A 22,256-nucleotide genomic window follows, 5' to 3' on the forward strand; every position below is an offset into this window, starting at 1 on the left:
TGGATTTTATATTATCTAAAATAATCCTTATATTTATTTTAACAAATGAATTAAATGTATAACTGAGTATTTGTGTTTTTTTTCCTCAGAGAGGTGGTTTAAAAATAAGAATATAATAGACTTACTTTAGAAAATAGTGGAATTTCATATTTGCTAGATTAGCCTACACCAAATATTAGTATCCATAGGATTCATTTGAAAAACTTTTTAATAATGCAGTTTTCTTGAGCCTTATGATTGCAGTGATCTGAATAGATATTCAGAATTCTAACAATTTGACAAGTTCTCCAGTGAATTCTACTGCAAGGAGCTTTCAGAGCCTGCTTTATAAACCACAGTTCAAGGCCATTGCACGGCCTTAAGTTAATAAAACAAATTTAACTTGATGCTAGATGTCTACTGTTAAAATTCAATGCTTCATTCATTAAGGGGAATCATGGTAATTTTTTTTTTGCTTTATGGTGAGCCCACATTCGACCTCTTAGGAACACTCCATCAACCATTACGTATAATCAAAGACATAGAAAGAAGAAAGCCCTTCAATAAAATACATTCACTTTAATTGTATTTTTGACATACCCTTCTAAATAGCTAATCTGGAAGTAGTATGAAGACAGAGCATTGTTTTTGCTTAGATGAGGGAAATCATATATCTCATTTATTCTGGGTCTACTATAATTCTACTTAATCTCCTGAGGGACAAGGTCACTATCTTCTCTCAAGTTTACAAGAAGTCTTATACCAACTTAATATGAGAAATGTGTTATAAGTTTTTTTTTTAATTAACAAAATGTACATAAGCATTAAAGTGCTGGATATGGAAACAATGGATTTTAACCTCTCTACCACCCTCATTAAGTACTACTGTAACAAACACAGATGTGATTGACATTTTAACACTCATTTTAGGTTGAGTGGGAATGGCTTACAATACATCAAATAATGCAATATTGGTTAAGAACAGACAGAAAGAATGGAAACAGTTCTATTCTATAGAAATCATAATCTATTTTTAAAATGACATTTCATAATAGTGGAGATCCAATAAAATATACTTATTTTGCAAAATGGCATTTTAAGTTAGTGGAGAGCCAATAAAATATGATGGAAATCCTAGCTGATCATTTGGAAGAAAATGGTAGGTCTGTCGTTCATCTTACATATAATTATAAATTCAAAAAACATCAAATATTCTGATTACAAATTACAAAAATAAAAAGTACTTTTTAATATGTGGTTATATGATTAGGGTAATAACCTAAACATGACATCTAAGGAAGAAACTAGAAAGTATGTGTGAACATAGAAATTCAAAATGAAAAATAGTCACATACAAAGTGCTGTGAACATATTTGCAAAATACTTTACAAATCTTTGCTTTTCAAATTAAAAAAATACAAATCAACAAGTGTATGATGTACTTTCATGAATACACAACGGTGAAATTTATAAGTTGACCATTCACTAAAGAAAAAGAGCAAAAGCAGACCAAAAAGTCTTACACCTGTAGAGTTTACATTCTACTACCAGGGGGATATAACTCCTCTTCAGGGTATTTTGATATTAAACAATAAAATTAGTAATGGTATGTACTTTAGATGAAGGAATTGAGTTTATGAAACTTCAAGTTTCTAGACTTTAAGGTGAAGACCATATGTGAACAAATAGATACATTACATGGATGATCATCACAGTACTGACAGGGAAAATTTTAACACAGCTTAAACCTTGACTTTCTCCCTAACTGGCCATAATACACCAGTTTGGCAGGAAGCTTGCAGTTTGCTTTTAAGCATTAAAAAGTACATTTAGGCCTAGTGCAGTGGCCAACACCTATAATCCCAGCACTTTGAGAGGTTGAGGTGAGTGGATCGCTTGAGCCCAGGAGTTCGAGAGGGACTTGGGCTACAATGAGCTGTGATTGCATCACTGTACTCCAGCCTGGATGACAGAGTAAGACCTAGTCTTTATTTATCTTTGGTTTTTTGTCGGAATTGCTTTTGGGTTTTTCACCATGAAATCCTTGCCTAAGCCAATGTCTAGAAGGGTTTTTTCCAATGTTATCTTCTAGAATTTTATAGTTTCAGGTCATAGGTTTAAGTCCTTAATCCATCTTGAGTTGATTTTTGTATAAGGTGAGAGATGAGTATCCAGTTTTATTATCCTATGTGTGGCTAGCCAATTATCCCAGCACCATTTGTTGAAAAGGGAGTCTTTTCCCCACCCTATGTTTTTGTTTGCTTTGTCAAAGATCAGTTGGCTGTAAGTATTTGGATTTATTTTGGGGTTCTCTATTCTGTTCCATTGGTATATGTGACTATTTTTTATACCAGTATTATGCTGTTTTGGTGACTATGGCTTTAGAATATATTTTGAAATCAGATAGTGTGATGACTCCAGATTTGTTCTTTCTGCTTAGTCTTGCTTTGGCTATGCAGGCTCTTTTTTTGCTTCTATATTGATTTTAGAATTTTTTTTTCTAATTATAGTATTTTGACAGGGATTACACTGAATTTATAGATTACTTTTGGCAATATTCAACACAATAATAGTGGGAAACTTCAATACTCCCCTGACAGCACTAGACAGACCATCAAGACAGAAAGTCAGCAAAGAAACAACAGATTTAATCTATACCTCTGAACAAATGGACTTTACAGATATAAGCAGATCATTTCATCCAACAATCGCAGAATATACATTCTATTCAAAAGCACATGGAACTTTCTCCAAGATAGACCATATGATAGGTCATAAAATGAGCCTCAATAAATTTAAGAAAATTGAAATTATATCAAGCACCCTCTCAGACCACAGTGGAATAAAGCTGGAAATCAACTTCAAAAGGAACACTCAAAACCTTGCAAATACATGGATATTAAATAACCTGCTCTTGAAGAAACATTGGGTCAAAAACAAAATCAAGATGCAAATTAAAAAATTATTCAAACTGAATGACCATAATGACTCAACCTATCAAAACCTCTGGGATACAGCTAAGGTGGTGCTAGGAGCAAAGTTCATAGCCCTAAAAGCCTGAATCAAAATGTCTGAAAGTGCACAGTTAATCTAATGTCACACCTCAAGGAAATAGAGAAACAAGAACAAACCAAACCCAAACCCAGCAAAGGGAAGGAAATAACCAAGATCAGAGCTGAACTAGATGAAACTGAAACAACAACAAAAACCAGTATAGATTACTTTTGGCAATATTCAAAATGAATATTCAAAAGATAAATGAACCAAAAAGTTGTTTTTTTGCAAAGATAAATAATATTGATAGACCATTAGCAACATTACCAAGAAAAGAAGAGAGAAAATCCAAATAACCTCACTGAGAAATGAAACAAGAGATACTACAACTGAACCACTAAAACAAAAGATCATTAAGGATACTAGGAACACCTTTATGCATATAAACTAGAAAACCTAGAAGAGATAGATAAATTCCTGGGGAAATTCCTGGATAGTTCTGGATCTTTACCACACAATATCTACGAACAAAATATGCTTATAACTTGAAAGAACCTTTAATATAATTGTACGGGAAAAACTTGGCCTGTAAATGATGTGACATCTCTAAAATCAACTAGTGTTTAACATGTATAGGTCAACAACTAATATTTTCACAGTAAAGCTTCATCTATTTGGCATTAAGTTTGTAGCATGACTTTGAAACCACTTGAATAAAATATAGGCCAGGAGGGGTGGCTCATGCCTGTAATCCAAGCACTTTGTGGGAAGCCGGGGCTGGCAGATCATTTAAGGTCAGCATTTCGAGACCAGCCTGGCCAACATGGCTAAACCCTGTCTCTACTAAAAATACAAAAATTAGCCAGGCTTGGTGCTGCAGGCCTGTAATCACACCTACTTGAGAGGCTGAGGCAGGAGGATCGCTTGAACCTGGGAGATGTTGCAGGGAGCTGAGATTGTGCTACTGTACTCCAGCCTAGGTGACAGAGCGAGAATTTGTCTCTAAATAAATAAATAAATAAAATATGACTGATTAGTGTAAAACAATTTGTTTGTTGCTTTGTTTTTATAATGTTAAACAGATACAAATGTGTACCTTTTATCCTCACATAAATTTGATGCACACTTTTCAATTTCATAGGCATTTAAGAGTCTTAGTAATATTTTATAAGATTATTTGACATTAAAGTCAATAATATAATCATTATTGAATGATTTAAAAATAAAATGTATTGCATTAAGGAAAAATTACATGGAGTTATATATGAGATTTATTGAGTTTGTTTTATAGCCATAAACATATTACAGTGAAACCCAATAGTATACTATACAATTCACCCAAAATTTAAAAACATCGTAAGAATCTTCCCTCTTTATCAATTAACTTGTGTTAAAACATAAGATAAACATGTTTTCTACTTCTTCTTTCACTGTCATTTGCTATCTGCCCACTTTCCTGGTATTTCTCGCAGATTTAGTATTGTCTGCGAGACAATATGATAAATATGATTTATCAATATGATAAATTGGTGCTTTCACTTAGAGCATCTCCTTTTCCCTCTAAATCTCCAATCTATCTACGACTGCCTGTGACTCCTGACTACATGGCTTTCTGGGATATTCTGTCAGCACTATTCAGCTAGGCTGAAGAAGGAGACAGGTTTGCTACTTCAAAATTTGTGAGCATATAAAAGATCCATGTTTTTTAGCAGTATCCTTTTCTTTGTATTTTCAGTTACTTCCTTTCATTTTGCTATCTATATTTTGTTTATAGGGCTTTTAATTAATTTTTTTAAGGTCTAATTTCTCAATAATGCAGCTCAGCAGTGTATCTTAGTGATATTATGTGGGTAATGACATTTTCTGGGGCAAATAGGTCAACATGAAAATACAAAGATATTAATTAGTTGATTTGTTTATTTAACTGCAGAACACATGCAGTGACTCTTGTGTAATTAAGAAAAAAATTACAAATATGACTTTTTTAGAAAATTAAATAGAAAACCTAATGTGTAAATATTAATTACTCATTTTTGTTAATGGTTTAATCAAATATTGATGGCTGATATTTCTAAACTGAATGACTTAATCAAACAAAACAGAAGATAATTTGTTTTAAAAAATCTAAGATATTGAGATATTTTATTCTGTTTTATGCACCATTTGACTTGTTCTATGATATAAAACACTGTAGCATTAAAACATGGACTGCGGCTGGAAAATGGTTGGTCAATGAATTAGAAATGTTATAACTAATTCTTGAGTTTAAAAGTCTTCATTCGAATACTGTCTTTAAAAGATAAAGACTTCAGTGCTTAGTTGATGAATAGAAAAAATACAAAAGCTACCTAATGAAAAATTGAATTTTCTTTAGGTACATTATGTCTATGATAAAATTTTCTATACTCTGAAACTGTTGTTCTTCTTCCCTCTATAGTATATGAAAATATAATTACATTAATATTATAGGAATATTTTCTATATACTTGTGGTAACTTTTTAATGCGTTTGTTGATGGAATTTACTATTTTCTCTAGTATGAACACGTTAATCTGATTTGCTGTCACTTCCAAAGAAATTTTAAAGTTTTAGTTTATATAGCCATTAAAAATAATCAAAAAATAAATATTATTGCTTTAGGAAGAAATTATGCTCAAACAAATGTGCCTCTAATGATGTGGCTGTATCTTCTATTTTCTGTAAAAAAAAAAAAAAAAAAAAAAAAAGTTTGGCAAACCTACTTAAAAATCTCTAAGGTTTTTATTTGTTTGTTTTTAATCAGAAGGGACTTTCATGAGTTTGTTAAATATCTGAGTTGTGCAGTCTGTTTATGCAAATAGTCAAATACATGAACAATTTTTAAGTACACTGAAAAGATTTGAATGGATCCATTGTGCGATTTAGTCAATAATCATCAGCTCTGGCTCAATTAAAGACCCAGAATTATTGTCTATAAAACACAAATTTCACTGAGTATTTGAATCTGTATTACTTAGCTAGCAAAAATATATACATTTAACTGAGCACGAAGTGCAAAAATGATTCGCAAGCTGAAAACTTGAGAACAACTTTAGAATAATTTTGGATTTCTCTGATGCCACTCTGTATTTCTAAGATATTCATTACCCTCACATTGTATGTATCTAGTTCTCATTAAATAATAACGTTTAAACAAAACTAATTTTTTAAGTTTAAACTGATTATATTTCAAAACTACTCAAAAGTTTTTTTTAAAGAAAACATAATGAGAGTAATCTACTTTTGAAATTGACTCAATTTTTAATATTTTTCATTATTAAAAAAAATTTTGTGGGTACATAGTAGATACATATATTTATGGGGTATGTGTGATGTTTTAATACAGGCATAAAATGTAAAATAAGCACATCATGGAGAATAAAGTATCCATTCCCTCAAGCATTTATCCTATGGGTTACAAACAATCCAATTTGACTCATTTTAATGCATCATTAACTGAATTTCAGATTAAATTGATACTGTAAAAATCTTAAACAGAACTTTTTATTTTTTTCTTTAAAATTAAAGATAAGTAAATACTTTTTAAAGCAGCAATACTGATGAAGATTGCTTATTAGTAATATATATATATATATTATTTTTAACAAGTATGTTTGTGGTTAGCTTTCCAAATAATTCATGTTTTCTTTCTCATTGGTATGAAGAAACATAATTCAAATCAAATTACTACCCTGAGCCTACTATCTAGAGTGTCTTCTGAATCATTGTTGGTCCTCAGAGCATCATTTTTGCTCTTTCATGTCTCTATTGAGCATTTTGCCATTAACAATTATAGCCTGCACACCAAGATTCCTCTACCATTTTAAACCTCTGTGGTAACAGAGTGAGATCATTACTATTTGTTACCCCCAAAACACTCAGTAATTTCCCTTATTTTATTATGCCATAAACCAACTTGTTTAGTTGTCCTTGTGAAAATATATTTTGTCATTCCTTTACACTGAGTCTAAAGAACCAATAAATCTCAAAACTGCTATCTATGTAAAAATGAGCTTTCAAGGCACAACTGGGATTATATTAGTTTTTCTTTTTTTACATTAAGCCACTAACATTATATGTTTTGAAGAGGCTTTTAAACTTGGTCAAGTCATTGAAATTGGTACACATGAATGGAAATGGACATCTAAAAACCACCAAGACTTTAAAGCACCAAACTCTTAGGTATATGTGTGCTGGCGACCACATGCTCCTAACTGGAAATGGTTAATGTTTACACTGTTTTCTTCTTCCCGCATTGCTGCTTTGAAGGTAAAAATTATTATATTAAAAAAGGAAACAAATGTAAGACTAAAAACAAAGGACCTACATAATAGAACAAGTGTCTTCCAGTTATAAAAATTTAGGCCACCTTTGTAATTATTGTATTATAAAGATATTTTAAAGTATTGATCTTGTAAATACATGTGATATTTCTAATCCTCCTATATTTTACACTTTAAATTCATCAGATGATTATTTTTTGGCAGTGTATGTAGTCAGTTCTATGTCAAGAATATTCAACTTTGTTAAAGCATCAATTTAAATAGCATTATTCAGATATAATCTAACAAAACAAGTCCTTGAATTAGATGCTATTATTTTTCCAATTTGGTACCGGAGAAAAAACTACAGAGATGTAAAATTAACAGCTTAACCTCAAACAGAAAGTACATAGGTGAATCAAGTGGATTTTAGCATAGGCCTTGGCTAGAATCCTGCTGTAATCTCTTGGCTCTTCAGCCTCAGTGGGAGGTGGGATAGAATGGAGTCTATTATAGCTTAACTCAGTTCAGATTTCCTTCATCAGAACTTTGACCATAAACCTAGGACCTTTCAGGTATCGCCTCTGGAAATTCATACGAGAAAGTTAGCATTTACCTGAGCAATGAAGAAAGTGAGTGTCTGTGAGGTTGCTGAGACAATCTTGAAAACCCCGAAGCCATAAAAAGAAAGCCCAATGGGTCACTCCGTTGACCCTTCTTGTCCCCTGTAGTGTTGATTAAGCAGACTCTATCTGGAGCACATCCACTCCTCTTGGCAGGAATAAAATATGACAGGTCTCTCGAGGCTCCTGTTCAACAGGAAAACATCTCTTCTTCTTATTTTTTTTTTTTTTGAGACGGAGTCTCGCTCTGTCCCCCAGGCTGGAGTGCAGTGGCGCGATCTCGGCTCACTGCAAGCTCCGCCTCCCGGGTTCACGCCATTCTCCAGCCTCAGCCTCCCGAGTAGCTGGGACTACAGGCGCCCGCCAACACGCCCGGCTAATTTTTTATATTTTTAGTAGAGACGGGGTTTCACCGTTTAGCCAGGATGATCTCGATCTACTGACCACGTGATCCACCCGCCTCGGCCTCCCAAAGTGCTGGGACTACAGGCGTGAGCCACAGCGCCCGGCCACCTCTTCTAATATCATTCTGTTGGTCAAGGGGATGTGTAGCCAAGCATGAAAGAATAATTACTCAAGAGATGAGACATGGATATTGGGGTACAATTATAAAACCTCAAACTGCCTCTTTGTTCTTCCCTTCTTCCTGTACCCTCTAACACTGACTCCCCACACACTCAGCCAAAGCTCCTGTTGTGGAGTAGTTAGTACACATTGCCTATACATACCTAATCTTTTATATCACAGTCTTTTATGCATTTGGGTTGGATTGAGGTGATATGTGTCCAGCTGAGGCTGTTAAAAATGAATTTGCCTCTTCTCTCTGCCTTTCGTATTTCACATGTGGAGCTGACAGCAGCATAAGAAGAGCAGAATATGGAAAACTAAGTCTCTGTATTGAAGATTGACTCCTCTGACCTACAGCAGATTTTCTGTGATTTATAAATTAACCTTTCTGGTCCTTAAACACTGTGATTTCAGAATTTATTGGTTACTACCACATAGCTTGGCTCAAATAGACTAATTTTACTGTCGTCCACTATGAACTTTTCTCACTTAAGTTTATCTGAAAAACAAACAATGATGTTGATAGTTTACTTTGATACTAATTGCACTGTGCTAAAAGGACACAGAGTGTTATTCCTCATTTTGACTTACTCTTTCGTTCTCAAGGAATGTCACCAAAGTACAAGATGATTGCTTAGCCTAAGTAAACACTATATACAATAGTAAAATGCCTGAAATTTTCTGCCATCCTCAACAGTTTAATAATTCCCCTCGAATTATCAAGTAAATTCCTTGTGTCCACAGCTATATTAAAACATAAAAATATTCTCTCCTTTTTCATCGTAAATAAATTGAAAACATGTGTCTAAGTGTGTGTATGTAATTTGTTCTAATTTATGTTTATTTTTAATAAGTAGCGATTTGTATCTTACTCAGATTTCTATTTTTTGCATATATTACCCACAGATTTTAACAAACCCACACATACACAGACCAAACACAAATGTTTATAGATCTTTTTTTAGAATATCTATCTCCATCTCATTTGGTAATCTAGTCAATTTAATCCTACAACCACAAGACAAATGTGAAAGACACTTTTATTGCTTTACTTTAAAGTATAAATTCCCTGCTTCTTTCTTCCTAAATGATCTATATATCATTTCAATGACTTGAGGTACACTGATCCCACTCTCAGCTCTAGTTACAAATTCTGATTAGTCAAACGAGTTATTGAGCTCTCAAAGTCCATAATGGTGATTGGTTTAAGAACGTGACCGTAACCTAAGTCAGCTAATCAGACATGGGAAAATATCACCTGGGAGTAACATGGGTAAAATTTCTTCACTTTACTGAATAACTTGGTCATTTTTTCCATTTTTACACATTGTGTTTGATGTGGGCATATCTCCAATCATCTAGATACGAAACTAGTGATAAAGGCAACATTTGGAAGTGACAGGAATCATCAGAGAAAAACAGAAAGAGAGCAACGATGAATTATGAATTGATCCTGCCTTAGCCAGGGATTTTCTATGCACATATGTAAATACTTTACTTTTCAAATGACCTCGAATCTGGGTTCTAGGATGCTTGCACTATTACATTATAAATGACACAATTAAAAGTGTACACATTAAAAATAAGAAAAGTAAATTATTTTGTGGGGAAAAAATAACACAACTTGTACTGAGAAAGCTTGGTTTTGATAAACAGCTATATTCCTAACTAGTGTTAAGTTAGTTGCTTAAACTCAACTAAATCTAAATCATTTTAAGTTAAGACATTTATAAAGGCTAACTTTCATGATTTTTATAAGGATAATTTTGTAAATATGAGTGAATGAACATGCAAATATTTGGAACTAAATGAATTGTTGTTTGCAGGCAGAAAAGTGATTTCTTAATTATTTTTATTAGAATGGTAATATAATAAAATAAATTTCTAAATTATGTCAAATTTTTTAGGAGAAAAAGCATTGAAGATTTTATGTAACACATTAATAAAAACTACCTAATAAATACCACCAATAAAATACAACTAATAAAAACTTTAAAAAGAAGCAAATAGACTTGCTAATTCATAACATTAAAAGTGTCCCTTAGTTATTATAAGATAATGAATAACAAATAAATGCAAGCAATTTATTAGTTTGAATACTGATAACACACGTAATACTCTGATAGCTTTTAACTGTAGAAGAGAAAATACTGGCAATGCATGTCCAAAACTGAGCTCTATTACCATGGTATTCCCAATGGTATTCTCAGTGGTATTACCATCCCTTTTGTAAGATGAAATTGCATACATTAAATTTATAGCAGAGATACATATTTAAATACAAATTACTAGATAATCTAAAATAATAGTAATTACAGATGGAATGTTCAGTATATTGTCTACCCTTTTGTTCATAAGCTTTTAATGAGATTTCCTCAGGGATATGATAGACACATTTTCTTTTTTCTTTTTTTTTTTTTTTTTTGAGATAGAGTCTCGCTGTTGCCCAGGCTGGAGTGCAGTGGCGCGATCTTGGCTCACTGCAGGCTCCGCCCCCCGGGGTTCACGCCATTCTCCCGCCTCAGCCTCCCGAGTAGCTGGGACTACAGACGCCCGCCATCTTGCCCGGCTAATTTTTTGTATTTTTAGTAGAGACGGGGTTTCACTGTGTTAGCCAGGATGGTCTCGATCTCCTGACCTCGTGATCTGCCCGCCTCGGCCTCTCAAAGAATGTCTGAATAGGTGAATATGCACCTACCATAATTGTGGAAGAAGATAAGATTATGGCCATTTGTATCTTCTGGAATTAAGAAAAACCATATTGAGATTTGGAAACAACCTTAATCTAGGTAGGATCGTTGTACTCATAATATCCAGGCCTCAGTTTACTTCTTTATAAGTTAGATTGATGTTATTTGCCTCAGAACTGCAAAGATTTGGAACCTTAGCAAGAACAGAGTAGAATTACCAGAATAATTTAGGTTTCATTAAATATTAGTCTTGAATTTTTTTGTTGTTGTTGTTTCTGTTTATTTTTGTCTTTCTCACCTTCAGTGGCATAATAAGGAATCACTATATTTTCTGATAATGAGGATTGCCGTATTCATTCTCCGTTAAGTACATGCCTGGCTTCATGTTACTATTTTCTCCCTCTGCCCATAATATAGAGCATCTTGAAAGGTCTATGTCAGTAATTCCCATAATTGGTGCTCATAGGAATCACATAAGGACCTTGCTAAATATTCAGATATTTAGGGCTTACCTTCAAGTATTCTGATTGTGTGAAGATAGCACAAAGAACTTGTGTTTTAATAAGTACCCTAGACAGCATTAAAGCAAAACACACTACTGTTGATCTTTAGAAATAAGTATTGGAACTATGATTCAAGCCACAATTTGTTGGGATAGGAAAAAATATAAGGAACATAACTTATTAATATTAAGAAAGTTGGGCTGGGCACGGTGGCTCACGCCTGAAATCCCAGCACTTTGGGAAGCCGAGGCGGGTGGATCACGAGGTCAGGAGATGGAGACCATCCTGGATAACACGGTGAAACCCAGTCTCTACTAAAAATACAAAAAAATTAGCCGGTCGTGGTGGCGGGTGCCTGTAGTCCCAGCTACCGGGAGGCTGAGGCAGGAGAATGGCGTGAACCCGGGATGCGGAGCTTGCAGTGAGCTGAGATTGCGCCACTGTACTCCAGCCTGGGTGACAGAGCAAGACTCCGTTTCAAAAAAAAGAAAAAGAAAGAAAGTCCGTATGTGTCTCTTGTATGCAGGTTTTGAGGAAAATCATCCAATAACTGACATACTAGGTCAAAACAGAAAATTATGAAAATCTTTTTTTTTTTTCTTTTGAGGCGGAGTCTCGCTCTTTCACCCAGGCTGGAGTGCAGTAGCGCAATCTTGGCTCACTGCAGGCTCCGCCCCCCGGCGTTCACCCCATTCTCCTGCCTCAGCCTCCCGCATAGCTGGGACTACAGGCGCCCGCCACCTCGCCTGGCTAATTTTTTTCTTTTTTTGTATTTTTAGTACAGACGGGGTTTCACCTTGTTAGCCAGGATGGTCTCGATCTCCTGACCTCGTGATCCGCCTGCCTCAGCCTCCCAAAGTGCTGGGATTACAGGCATGAGCCACCGCGCCCGGCCGAAAATCTTAAACTAAAGTGTTCTATGTTGTGCAGGGAAGTTCTGCCACCACTTAGTTTGGTTGCCTGTACCACTAGCTCTAATTCTTCCATCCTTGTGTACTAGTGTTACTATTCGATAAACTTAAGTATCCTATGCTTCAGTCAAGTTTATGGCATATCATTTACATTTACTTTTACATTTCCATGCTTTTTAGGACTCTATCCCTTCTTCCATGAATGATGGTTCCTTATGTCTTCTACTCACTCTTCAATATTCAGGTAAAACATCTTCCATGAGTCTTTCAAAAATTTTTCCAAGCAGATTTAGTTGCTCCTACCTTTGTATTTCTCTAACATCCCCATAAGTCCTACAAGGTTTTACTGCATTTTTTTATATTATATACTTCTGTTATATACAGGCATATGTAATACAAAATATACATAGTATAAGTATTATATATACTATATATAAATATATATAGTATGCACCATGCACCTGGAAAAGATGCAGACTCTATCTATCTTAATATATAGAGATATATACAGAAATACATAGTATATGTAATAATATAGTATGTATAAAATATATGTAAGTATTAGATACTTCTAGTCTATAAATATTCAACATAATACTTATACTACATATTCTATATAAATATGCACACATATGTGTATTAGTCCTTTCTCACACTGCTAATAAAGACATACCCAAGACTAGGTAATTTATAAAGGAAAAAGGTTTAATTGACCCACAGCTGAACATGGCTTGGGAGGCATCAGGAAACTTAGAATCATGGCAGAAGGAGAAGCGACCATGTCCTTCTTCACATGGCAGCAGAAGAGAAAATAATGAATGCCCAGCTAAGGGGGAGGCCCTTTTTAAAACCATCAGATCTCATGAAAACTAACTATCACAAGAACAGAATGGGATAAACCACCCTTATGATTCAATTATCTCCTCCTGGTCCCCCTCACAACACATGGGTATTATGAAAACTACAATTCAAAATGACATTTGGGTGGGGACACAGCCAAACCATATCATTCCACCCATGGCCTTTCCCAAATCTCATGTCCTCACAATCATGCTCTTCTAACAGTCTCCCAAAGTCTTAACTCGTTCCAGCATTAACCCAAAAGTCCAAGTCCAAATTTTCATCTGAGACAAGGCAAGTCACTTCCACTTATGAGCCTGTAAAATCAAAAGCAAGTTAGTTACTTCCTAGACACAACGGGCGTACAGGCATTGGGTAAATACACCAGTTCCAAGTGGGAGAAATTGGTCAAAACAAAGGGGCTACAGGCCGCATGGAAGTCTGAAATCCAATAGGACAGTGGTTAAACATTAAAGTTCCAAAATGATCTCGTTTGACTCCACGTCTCACATCCAGGTCACGCTGATGCAAGAGGTGGGCTGCCACAGCCTTGGGTAGCTCAGCCTCTGTGGCTTTGCAGGGTACATACCCCTCCTGACTGCTTTCACAACTGGCATTAAGTGTATGCATCTTTCCGAGGTATGTGGCACAAGTTGTTGGTGGATCTACCATTCTGGGGTCTGGAGGACAGTGGCTTTCTTCTCACAGCTCCACTAGGCAATACCCCAGTGGGGACTCTGTGTGGAGGCTCCAATCCCACATTTTCTTTCTGCACTGCCCTAGCAGAAGTTCTCCATGAGTGTTCCACCCCTGCAGCACACCTCTGCCTGGACATCCAGGCATTTCCATACATCCTCTGAAATCTAGGTGGAGAGTCCCAAATTTCAGTTCTTGATTTCTGTGCACCTGTAGGTCCAATACCATATGTATGCCAACAAGGCATGGGGCTTGCACCCTCTGAAGCAATGTCCTGAGCTGTACATTAGCCCCTTTTGGTCATGGCTGGAGCTGAAATGGCTGAGACACAGGGCGCCACAACCCCAGGCTGCATAGAGCAGTGGGGCTCCCCGGGGAAGGCCCATGAAAATATTTTTCCCACGTATGCTTCCTTTTTACCCCTAGGCCTCCAGGCCGGTGATGGGAGGGGATGCCCTGAAGGTCTCTGACTGCCCTGGAGACATTTTCCCCATTGTCTTGGTGATTAATATTCAGCTCTCAGTTACTTATGCAAATTTCCACAGTCAGCTTGAATTTCTCCCCAGAAAATGGGTTTTTCTTTTCTATCACATCATCAGGCTGCAAATTTTTCAAACTTTATGCTCTGCTTTCTCTTGAACACTTTGCCACTTAGAAATTTCTTCCACCATATACCCTGAATCATCTCTCTCAAGTTCAAAGTGCCACAGATCTCTAGGGCAGGAGCAAAATGCTTCCAATGTCTCTGCATAGCAAGAATGACTTTTACTCCAGTTCCCAACAAGATTCTTATTTCATCTGAGGCCACCTCAGCCTGGACTTCATTGTCCATATCACTATCAGCATTTTCGTCAAAGCAGTTCAACAGTTCTCTAGGAAGTCCCAAACCTTCCCACATCTTCCTGTCTTCTGATCCCTCCAAACTGTTTGAACCTCTGCCTGTTACCCAGCTCCAAAGTTGCTTCCGTATTTTCGGGTATCTTACAGCAGCACCCCACTACTCAGTACCAGTTTATTGTATTAGTCCATTCTCACACTGCTAATAAAGACATAACCAAGACTGGGGAATTTATAGAGGGTAGAGGTTTATTTAATTGACTCATAGTTCAACATGGCTGGGGAAGCCTCAGGAAACTTAGAATTGTGACAGAAGGAGAAGCAACCATGTCTTTCTTCAAGTGGTGGCAGGAGAGAGAAGAGTTAATGCCCACCAAAGTGGGGAGCCTATTTTAAAACCATGAGATCTTGTGAGAACTAACACACTATCACAAGAACAGCATGGGTAAACAAGGCCTATGATTCAATTATCTCCTTCTAGTACCACCCAGGACACAGGGGGACTACGGAAACAACAATTCAAGATGAGATTTGGGAAGGAACACAGCCAAACCATACTACATATATATATATATTTGACTTTGGTATATGAGTTTTTATTATGTATGTATCAGCTATAAATTAAGGGCAATAGATGATTATTTACTGCACCTTAACATATAGAGCACTCAATCTGTAATATTTATGTATAACAGAATGTTGCCAGCCCTATAATATTAATTATTCATTGCTATGGTTTGATTAATTTTGTCCTATCAAAATTCGTGTTGAAACGTTAACCCCAATGCAACTATATTAAGAGATGTGACTTTTAGGAGGTAATTGAGTCATGAAGTCTCTGCCCTCATGAATGATATTAGGTGCCCTTATAAAAGGGCTTGACAGAAGGAGCTCACCCCTTTTTGCCCTTCTGCCTTCCACCATGTGAGGATACAGCATTAGTCCCCTTCAGAGGATGCAGCAACAAGGCTCCATTTTAGAAGCAGATGCTGGACCTTCATAAGACACTGAATCTATCAGCACCTTCATCTTGGCCTCTTACTCTCCAAAACTGTGAGAAATAAATTTATGTTCTTTATTAATTACCCAGTCTCAGATACTTTGTTATAGTAGCACTAATAAATTCAGACGCTCATGAAAATAATCTCTAAGAGCACTAAAATATTAGTAATAGCTTAGCATCTAATAACAAATAATTTAATAATAATGGTTTATTTAAAAAATTCTTTATATTTGAAATGCCTCAATGTTTATTTTATGATTTCCAGAATATTTATTTTGTGTGATTACTATGTGGTCTTTTTATAGCATAATCATTTATAATTTGTAAGATCAGAAGTAGGCATTCTGAAATCTGCTTGCAAAATATTTTGTTAGAAATTAGAACCCATTATTTAGACGTTTAATTAATTTGTGAAACTAATAACTATTTAATTCAACATATATTTTAAGTTAATGTAAATGTAAGTTACAAATAAAGGGAGAGCAAAATAATAAAAAGCTTAAGGTTGTAATAAAGTTATTTTTTAAAAAAGATATGTAAATTTATCTTGAAGATATGTCATTTGGACTCGGGTCTTCATTTAAGAAGTGGATTTCAAAACAAACCAATGTCTGTTAATGATTGTACTAATTTGGTTTCCTAACAAATGAATATTTGCATTGTTTCTATTTTAAATTTGGGTTGAAATTTGAAACAGCATTTTCCTATGTCAAGCCTCACTAAGGTTGTTTGTTAAGGAGGTAAATTACATAATCCATAAAATATTCAATTCATTTATGTCTATTTAGATGGGATACAGGTCAGTACAGCTCTGCTTTCCTGCAGAGTTAAAACTCTAGATAGATAGAATGGAAGAGTTTTTCATTAACCTTTTATGTTGCAATTTTGCATACACTGAATGAATAGTGCTTGATATAACTATAATATTATGATAATATGTAGTGGAAAAAATATGAACTCTTGTAACCTCTTTAATTAATCAGAAAAAAATTACATATGAAGTAATAGCTTACCAGAAAGCAAGAAATTTATAAGAATATATATATTTTAATGTATAATGTATATTTATGGAGTTTAAAAACAAAGTAATTACATTGTTTTTAAACAATGGCATTTTATTATAATATGCATAATATTATCATAGAATTATTCAATAATTGGCAAGGCTTAATGTGAACATACTATTTAACACAAATTTTTCAAAGAGATTGAATATTTATAATGTGTAATCATACATGCACCAGTTCATTAGTGTTAGTCTCTACACTATAATTTAAAAAAAAATTACTAAATAATGCCCTCAACATTCAAGGTTTCAGGATCAATACACAGAATAATCATAAGAAAGCGTGAACAAATACCTTGATTCATGTAGACATAGGGGTGCTTACCTGAGTGCCAATCAGAAAACAACTACAACAAAATTCCCCCTGAGGATAAACACTTTAAAACATTATGAGGGTAAACTTTACCAATACATACCTTCCTCCCCTATAGCATATATTGTACAGATCTGTGTTTGTATAGGCCACATGTTGGTAGGCATTGGATTTTTAAAGACTAATCAACTATTGATCCTTCCTGATCATCAATGATGTTATTTCATAATGTATTACTCCATACATGGGTACTGATTTCCTATTCAGCTCTCCCTCCAATTTGAATACTGGCAATTTCTATCAAAGAAAGCAAAAGTAATCCAATTCCTAGCCAAAGTCTAAGTGAAAACACGAATATTTGAAGCAAACACAAATGCAGAGTTCTAGGGATTGTTAGAGGAAAATAAAGATTTAAAAGGCAGGATTTTAGAATTAACACTAAAAGCAGGCTAGTTACCTTTTGAGAGCACAATGGAGGCAAAGAAGGCCTTCACATACATCAACAGGTAAAGCAAATGTACTATTACAGACTGAGCATTATCTATAAATGACAATATGTATCCAGTTGAAGTTGAGCTGCTAAAACAGAACATGCAAGAGGGGAATGGTAAAGAATCAGACCAGAGGGTTTTTGGTAGAGCTCAGAGTTTTCAAAAATTCTAAAGGAGGATGAACTTAGAAAAGGACTGTTAGTATTCATATATTGTTATACTAGTATGTTTTCTTAGCTCTTAGTTTTATCATATAATTGAATCAAATATTGTGTGGATTGTTGAATCTGTCTTCTTTCACTTAGCATATGATTCTAATATTCATTCATGCTTCTGTATATTTTAGTTGTTCATTCATTTTAAATCACTGGGTGGTATTTCATTACATAGATGTCCATCAGTTTATCAGTTGATGGACATCTGGACGAGTTCTAACTTTATGTGATTGTGAATAAAATTACTATTAACATTTGCTTACAGGCTTTTTTGTGACATAAGCTTTCATTTCTCCTGCATAAATACCTAGCAGTAATATTGCTTGAACATACGTGAAGTACAACTTCATAAGATACTGTCTGTTTCCCTTAGTGGCTGTTCCATTTTGCATTCCCACTAGTAATGTATAAGTTCCAATTGCTCCGCCTCCTTGCAAAATTTGTTATTGTCAGTTGTATTGGTTTTAGACTTTCTAATAGGTATACAGTAGTATCAAATTTCTTTAAAATCTAGGAAGTTTTAACAGAAAGTCTTAATGTTGGTCATTTGCTGTATAGATATTCCCAAGCAGCAGGTTCTGTTTTTTTTAAATATATCATTTTAAGTCATACTTTATTTAAAATAATTAAAAATTAAAAATTTATTTTATTTTATTGTGGTTAGTTTCTTTTTAAAGGCACTGATAACTGTATGATGCTCTTTTGTTAACTTTTTGGTAGCTTTTACTCCGTTTGTTTTATTCCTTTTCATTATTTCCTTTCCTTCATTTTCTATTTATTTTGAGGAATTACCTTTTATGCTTGTTTTATTTTATACTCCTAAAGTAATGGTTCTAAAATAATATTTTATTTTGCATTTCATTCATTGTCTAATGTCTTCTACCTCTCTACTAAGTTTTTGATTTTTATTCAAATTTTTCTTTTCTACTAACTTTTTATTTATGGCCTCTCATTTTGAGACATTAGAAAATAAATTTTATATTTTTCAGTGGACATATCTTTCTGACATGCAGACATATTTCTAGCATTAATTTGTTCATTAATTTATTCTTTACTCTTTTCTCTTTCATTTTAAATTTGTAAGAGATGTGACTATAATTTTGATAATTTTAGTTGAAATTATTTTTCTGAACTATTAAGAATTAGTATACAAAAGTACTTTTTAAAACATGGTACACTATTTCTGAGATATTCTGGAATCCGTTCTCACTTTATTTTGTAATTATCTTTCTTTTTCTCTAACTTAACTCTCCTGTTCATTTTCATTTCTACTCCTAGAAGTTTTTCACAGTGCCGGGGAGGGTGATGGTTCCAGATATTTTCCAGTAGTCATAATGCTTATACTGCTCTAGCTCCTTGAGAGCCTTCTGTCAACTTACCCACATGTAGGAGTGCTCAACAACTCTTCCTAGTTTTAGCTTGTTTTCACATTTGCCTGTTGCATATATGAAGAAGTATCTATCTTCACCTTATGGGTTTTCCTGTTCTTACCAGCTCTGCCACCTCATTGCTTTTTTCAGACCTCTCTAATTGCTGATACTATGCAGGTCTTATAGTGCCTTTTATTTTCTTTTTGTCCTAGAGATTTTGATTTCACTGTGCTTACTGCTCTCTTTAATATTATGTCGATTTTGAATAAATTCAAATATGTTACTGCTGCTGCCAACTCTTTCTCAATATACATAACACTTGAAAATATAATATAGTAACTATTTACTTTGCAGAGATTATCAAACACAAATAAGTAAATGGCAAAGGATTACAGTTCAAGCCATATTATTACAGAGAGTTAAATCTTATTATACCTCAAGTTAGTAGGCATAAAAATGAAATAATTTGGACAAGTTGACTTAATTGATAATGAAGAAACAAATTTTGAAGATACATGTGAAAAGTCTGGTTTTATGAAATAAATCTAAATACAGCGTAGTAATTGTCTTTTATATTAGTTTCTATAAGATATATATTTATGTACTTTCTATGAAATTAATGAATCATGCATTACTATTGAAGTTTTTATTTCCTTTATACTCATAAAAGAAAAGTATATTCAAGGATGCCAAATAAATATGTAAACAACAAAAAATATGAGAAAATATTTTTCTCATTGTTTAGGGAATATATTTCTTTACATTTGGGAAGTCTTGATATATAATAAGCTTTTTTTTTTTTTTTTTTTGGAGATGGAGTCTTGCTCTGTGGCCCAGGCTGGAGTGCAACAGTGCAATCTCGGCTCACCACAACCTCTGCTTCCCAGGTTTATATAATTCTCCTGCCTCAGCCTCCCAAGTAGGTGGGATTACCAGCACGACACCACACCCGGCTAGTTTTTATATTTTTAGTAGATATGGGGTTTTGCCATGTTGGCCAGGCTGGTTTTGAACTCCTGACCTCAAGTGATCTGCCCACCTTGGCCTCCCAAACTGCTGGGATTACAGGCGTGAGCCACCTCGCCCACCATAAAATAAACCATTTTAAGTAAATATTGGATTGTTTCTATCAGGCTTTGTTTTATTTAAATGACCATTTTTTTAATTTGTTAATTCCAACTAAAAGTAACACAGTGCTAACAAAATGATAAAAGCTAATTCAAACTAACCCTCAGATCTAGGGAGATGATAGAGAATAGTAAGTACTAGAGTAGAGTCAATGTCCTTCCAAAAAGGAATAGATGACTCTCAGCTTTGTCTGATCATTGCTATGCAAGTATATGGGTAAGTGTTGCCAGAGTCTTTTTTTTTAACAATGAAGTTATAAAATTATAATTTTAAATTAAAAATAAATATTTTTATTAATTAATATTTAAGCATTGCTAAAAACAAACTATGAAGGCTGGAAATATGCATGTCCAAAAACATGTCTTTGAGACTCTATTGGACAAGTTTAGAAGCATCTGTACTGCGATGGACTAAATTGTTTCCTCCTAAAATTCGTTTGTTGAAGCCTAATCTTCAATGTGCTTTTATTTGGAGATAGGACAAATAAAGAAATAAGTAAGGGTAAACGAGGTCAGAGAATAGGGCTCTAATATGATTAGTGTTCTTAGAAGAAGATACATCAGAGATCTCGGACACTGGCATGCTTCTCTGGGACTTTCAACCTCCAAAACGGTGTGAAACATCTCTCGTTTGAGCCACCCAATTTATATTTTATTAAGGCAGCCAGAGTTAAGACATGTACTAGCTTTTTGTTCTCCCCTCACACTCAGAACGGTATTTCCTGTTTTGGGGATTCTATATGAATCTTTGTCTCAGTTTTTCAATTGGCTATTGAATCTCAATGATGTGGATAATGTTCATAAAGTAATAGAGATTTGTTTTAATTAAGTTTAACACAATTAAAAAAATGAAATAAAGGACTACTGTATTAGGCCACATGTGTACCATCTTTGGAGGGTTTGTATGCTTCTGTCTGATAATCTGGCCAACAATATCTCAATTTTATACCATGGATAAATATAAATACATATGCACCTATATCCATACATGTAAACATAAATATCTACAATTATAAACAAAACTTTGCTACTTAATGCACTATAATATACAATGATGTATGGCAAATTTTCTTATATTGTGAAATCAAATTACTGATGTTTTAAAAATACACTATGTAGTGTATTTTTAAGTACACTTGTCATTTAAAATGACATATGAATCTCCATGAAAGAGGCATTCATAGTTCTAGAGTACATAATTGCATATATTAGAGCATATCTAGTGACAATATGTAAAACCTGTCCTCATGTTGACAACCTTAATCTAAAATAACTTCCATTTCATATACTTCAAGGAAGAAATTATTTATAAAAAGACAGTCATATACATAAGTAATGTCAAATTTATTTAGTTTTCCCAAAGAAATATAATGAGAATAGTGAATAATTACAATCGGCCTGTAATATGTGAGGATTTGAATTTTCCCATTATGAAAGAGGAAAATCTCTTTCAGAAACAAATTCTTATCAGAACTTTGCAGAAGAGAATGTTTTTCCCCTCTATTCATCATAATTTCTCAAACTTTTAAGTGTCTGATGAAATTTTATTGCAATGACAGAAATATTTATTTATTAAATAGAGGTCACAGATGGATAAACGCAGTCTTCCAAGTTGCAGTTATAAGTTTGAATATTTCTTTGAATACACAGAGGAAATATAATAAAAATTAGAACAAAAATAATTTTAAAAATAATCATCTAAGAACCACCTATTTATTGCCTTATATTTGAAAGTACATTGATGCTGAGTT

This window comes from Nomascus leucogenys, chromosome 16 (assembly GCF_006542625.1).
Source record: "Nomascus leucogenys isolate Asia chromosome 16, Asia_NLE_v1, whole genome shotgun sequence".
Lineage (NCBI taxonomy): Eukaryota > Metazoa > Chordata > Mammalia > Primates > Hylobatidae > Nomascus > Nomascus leucogenys.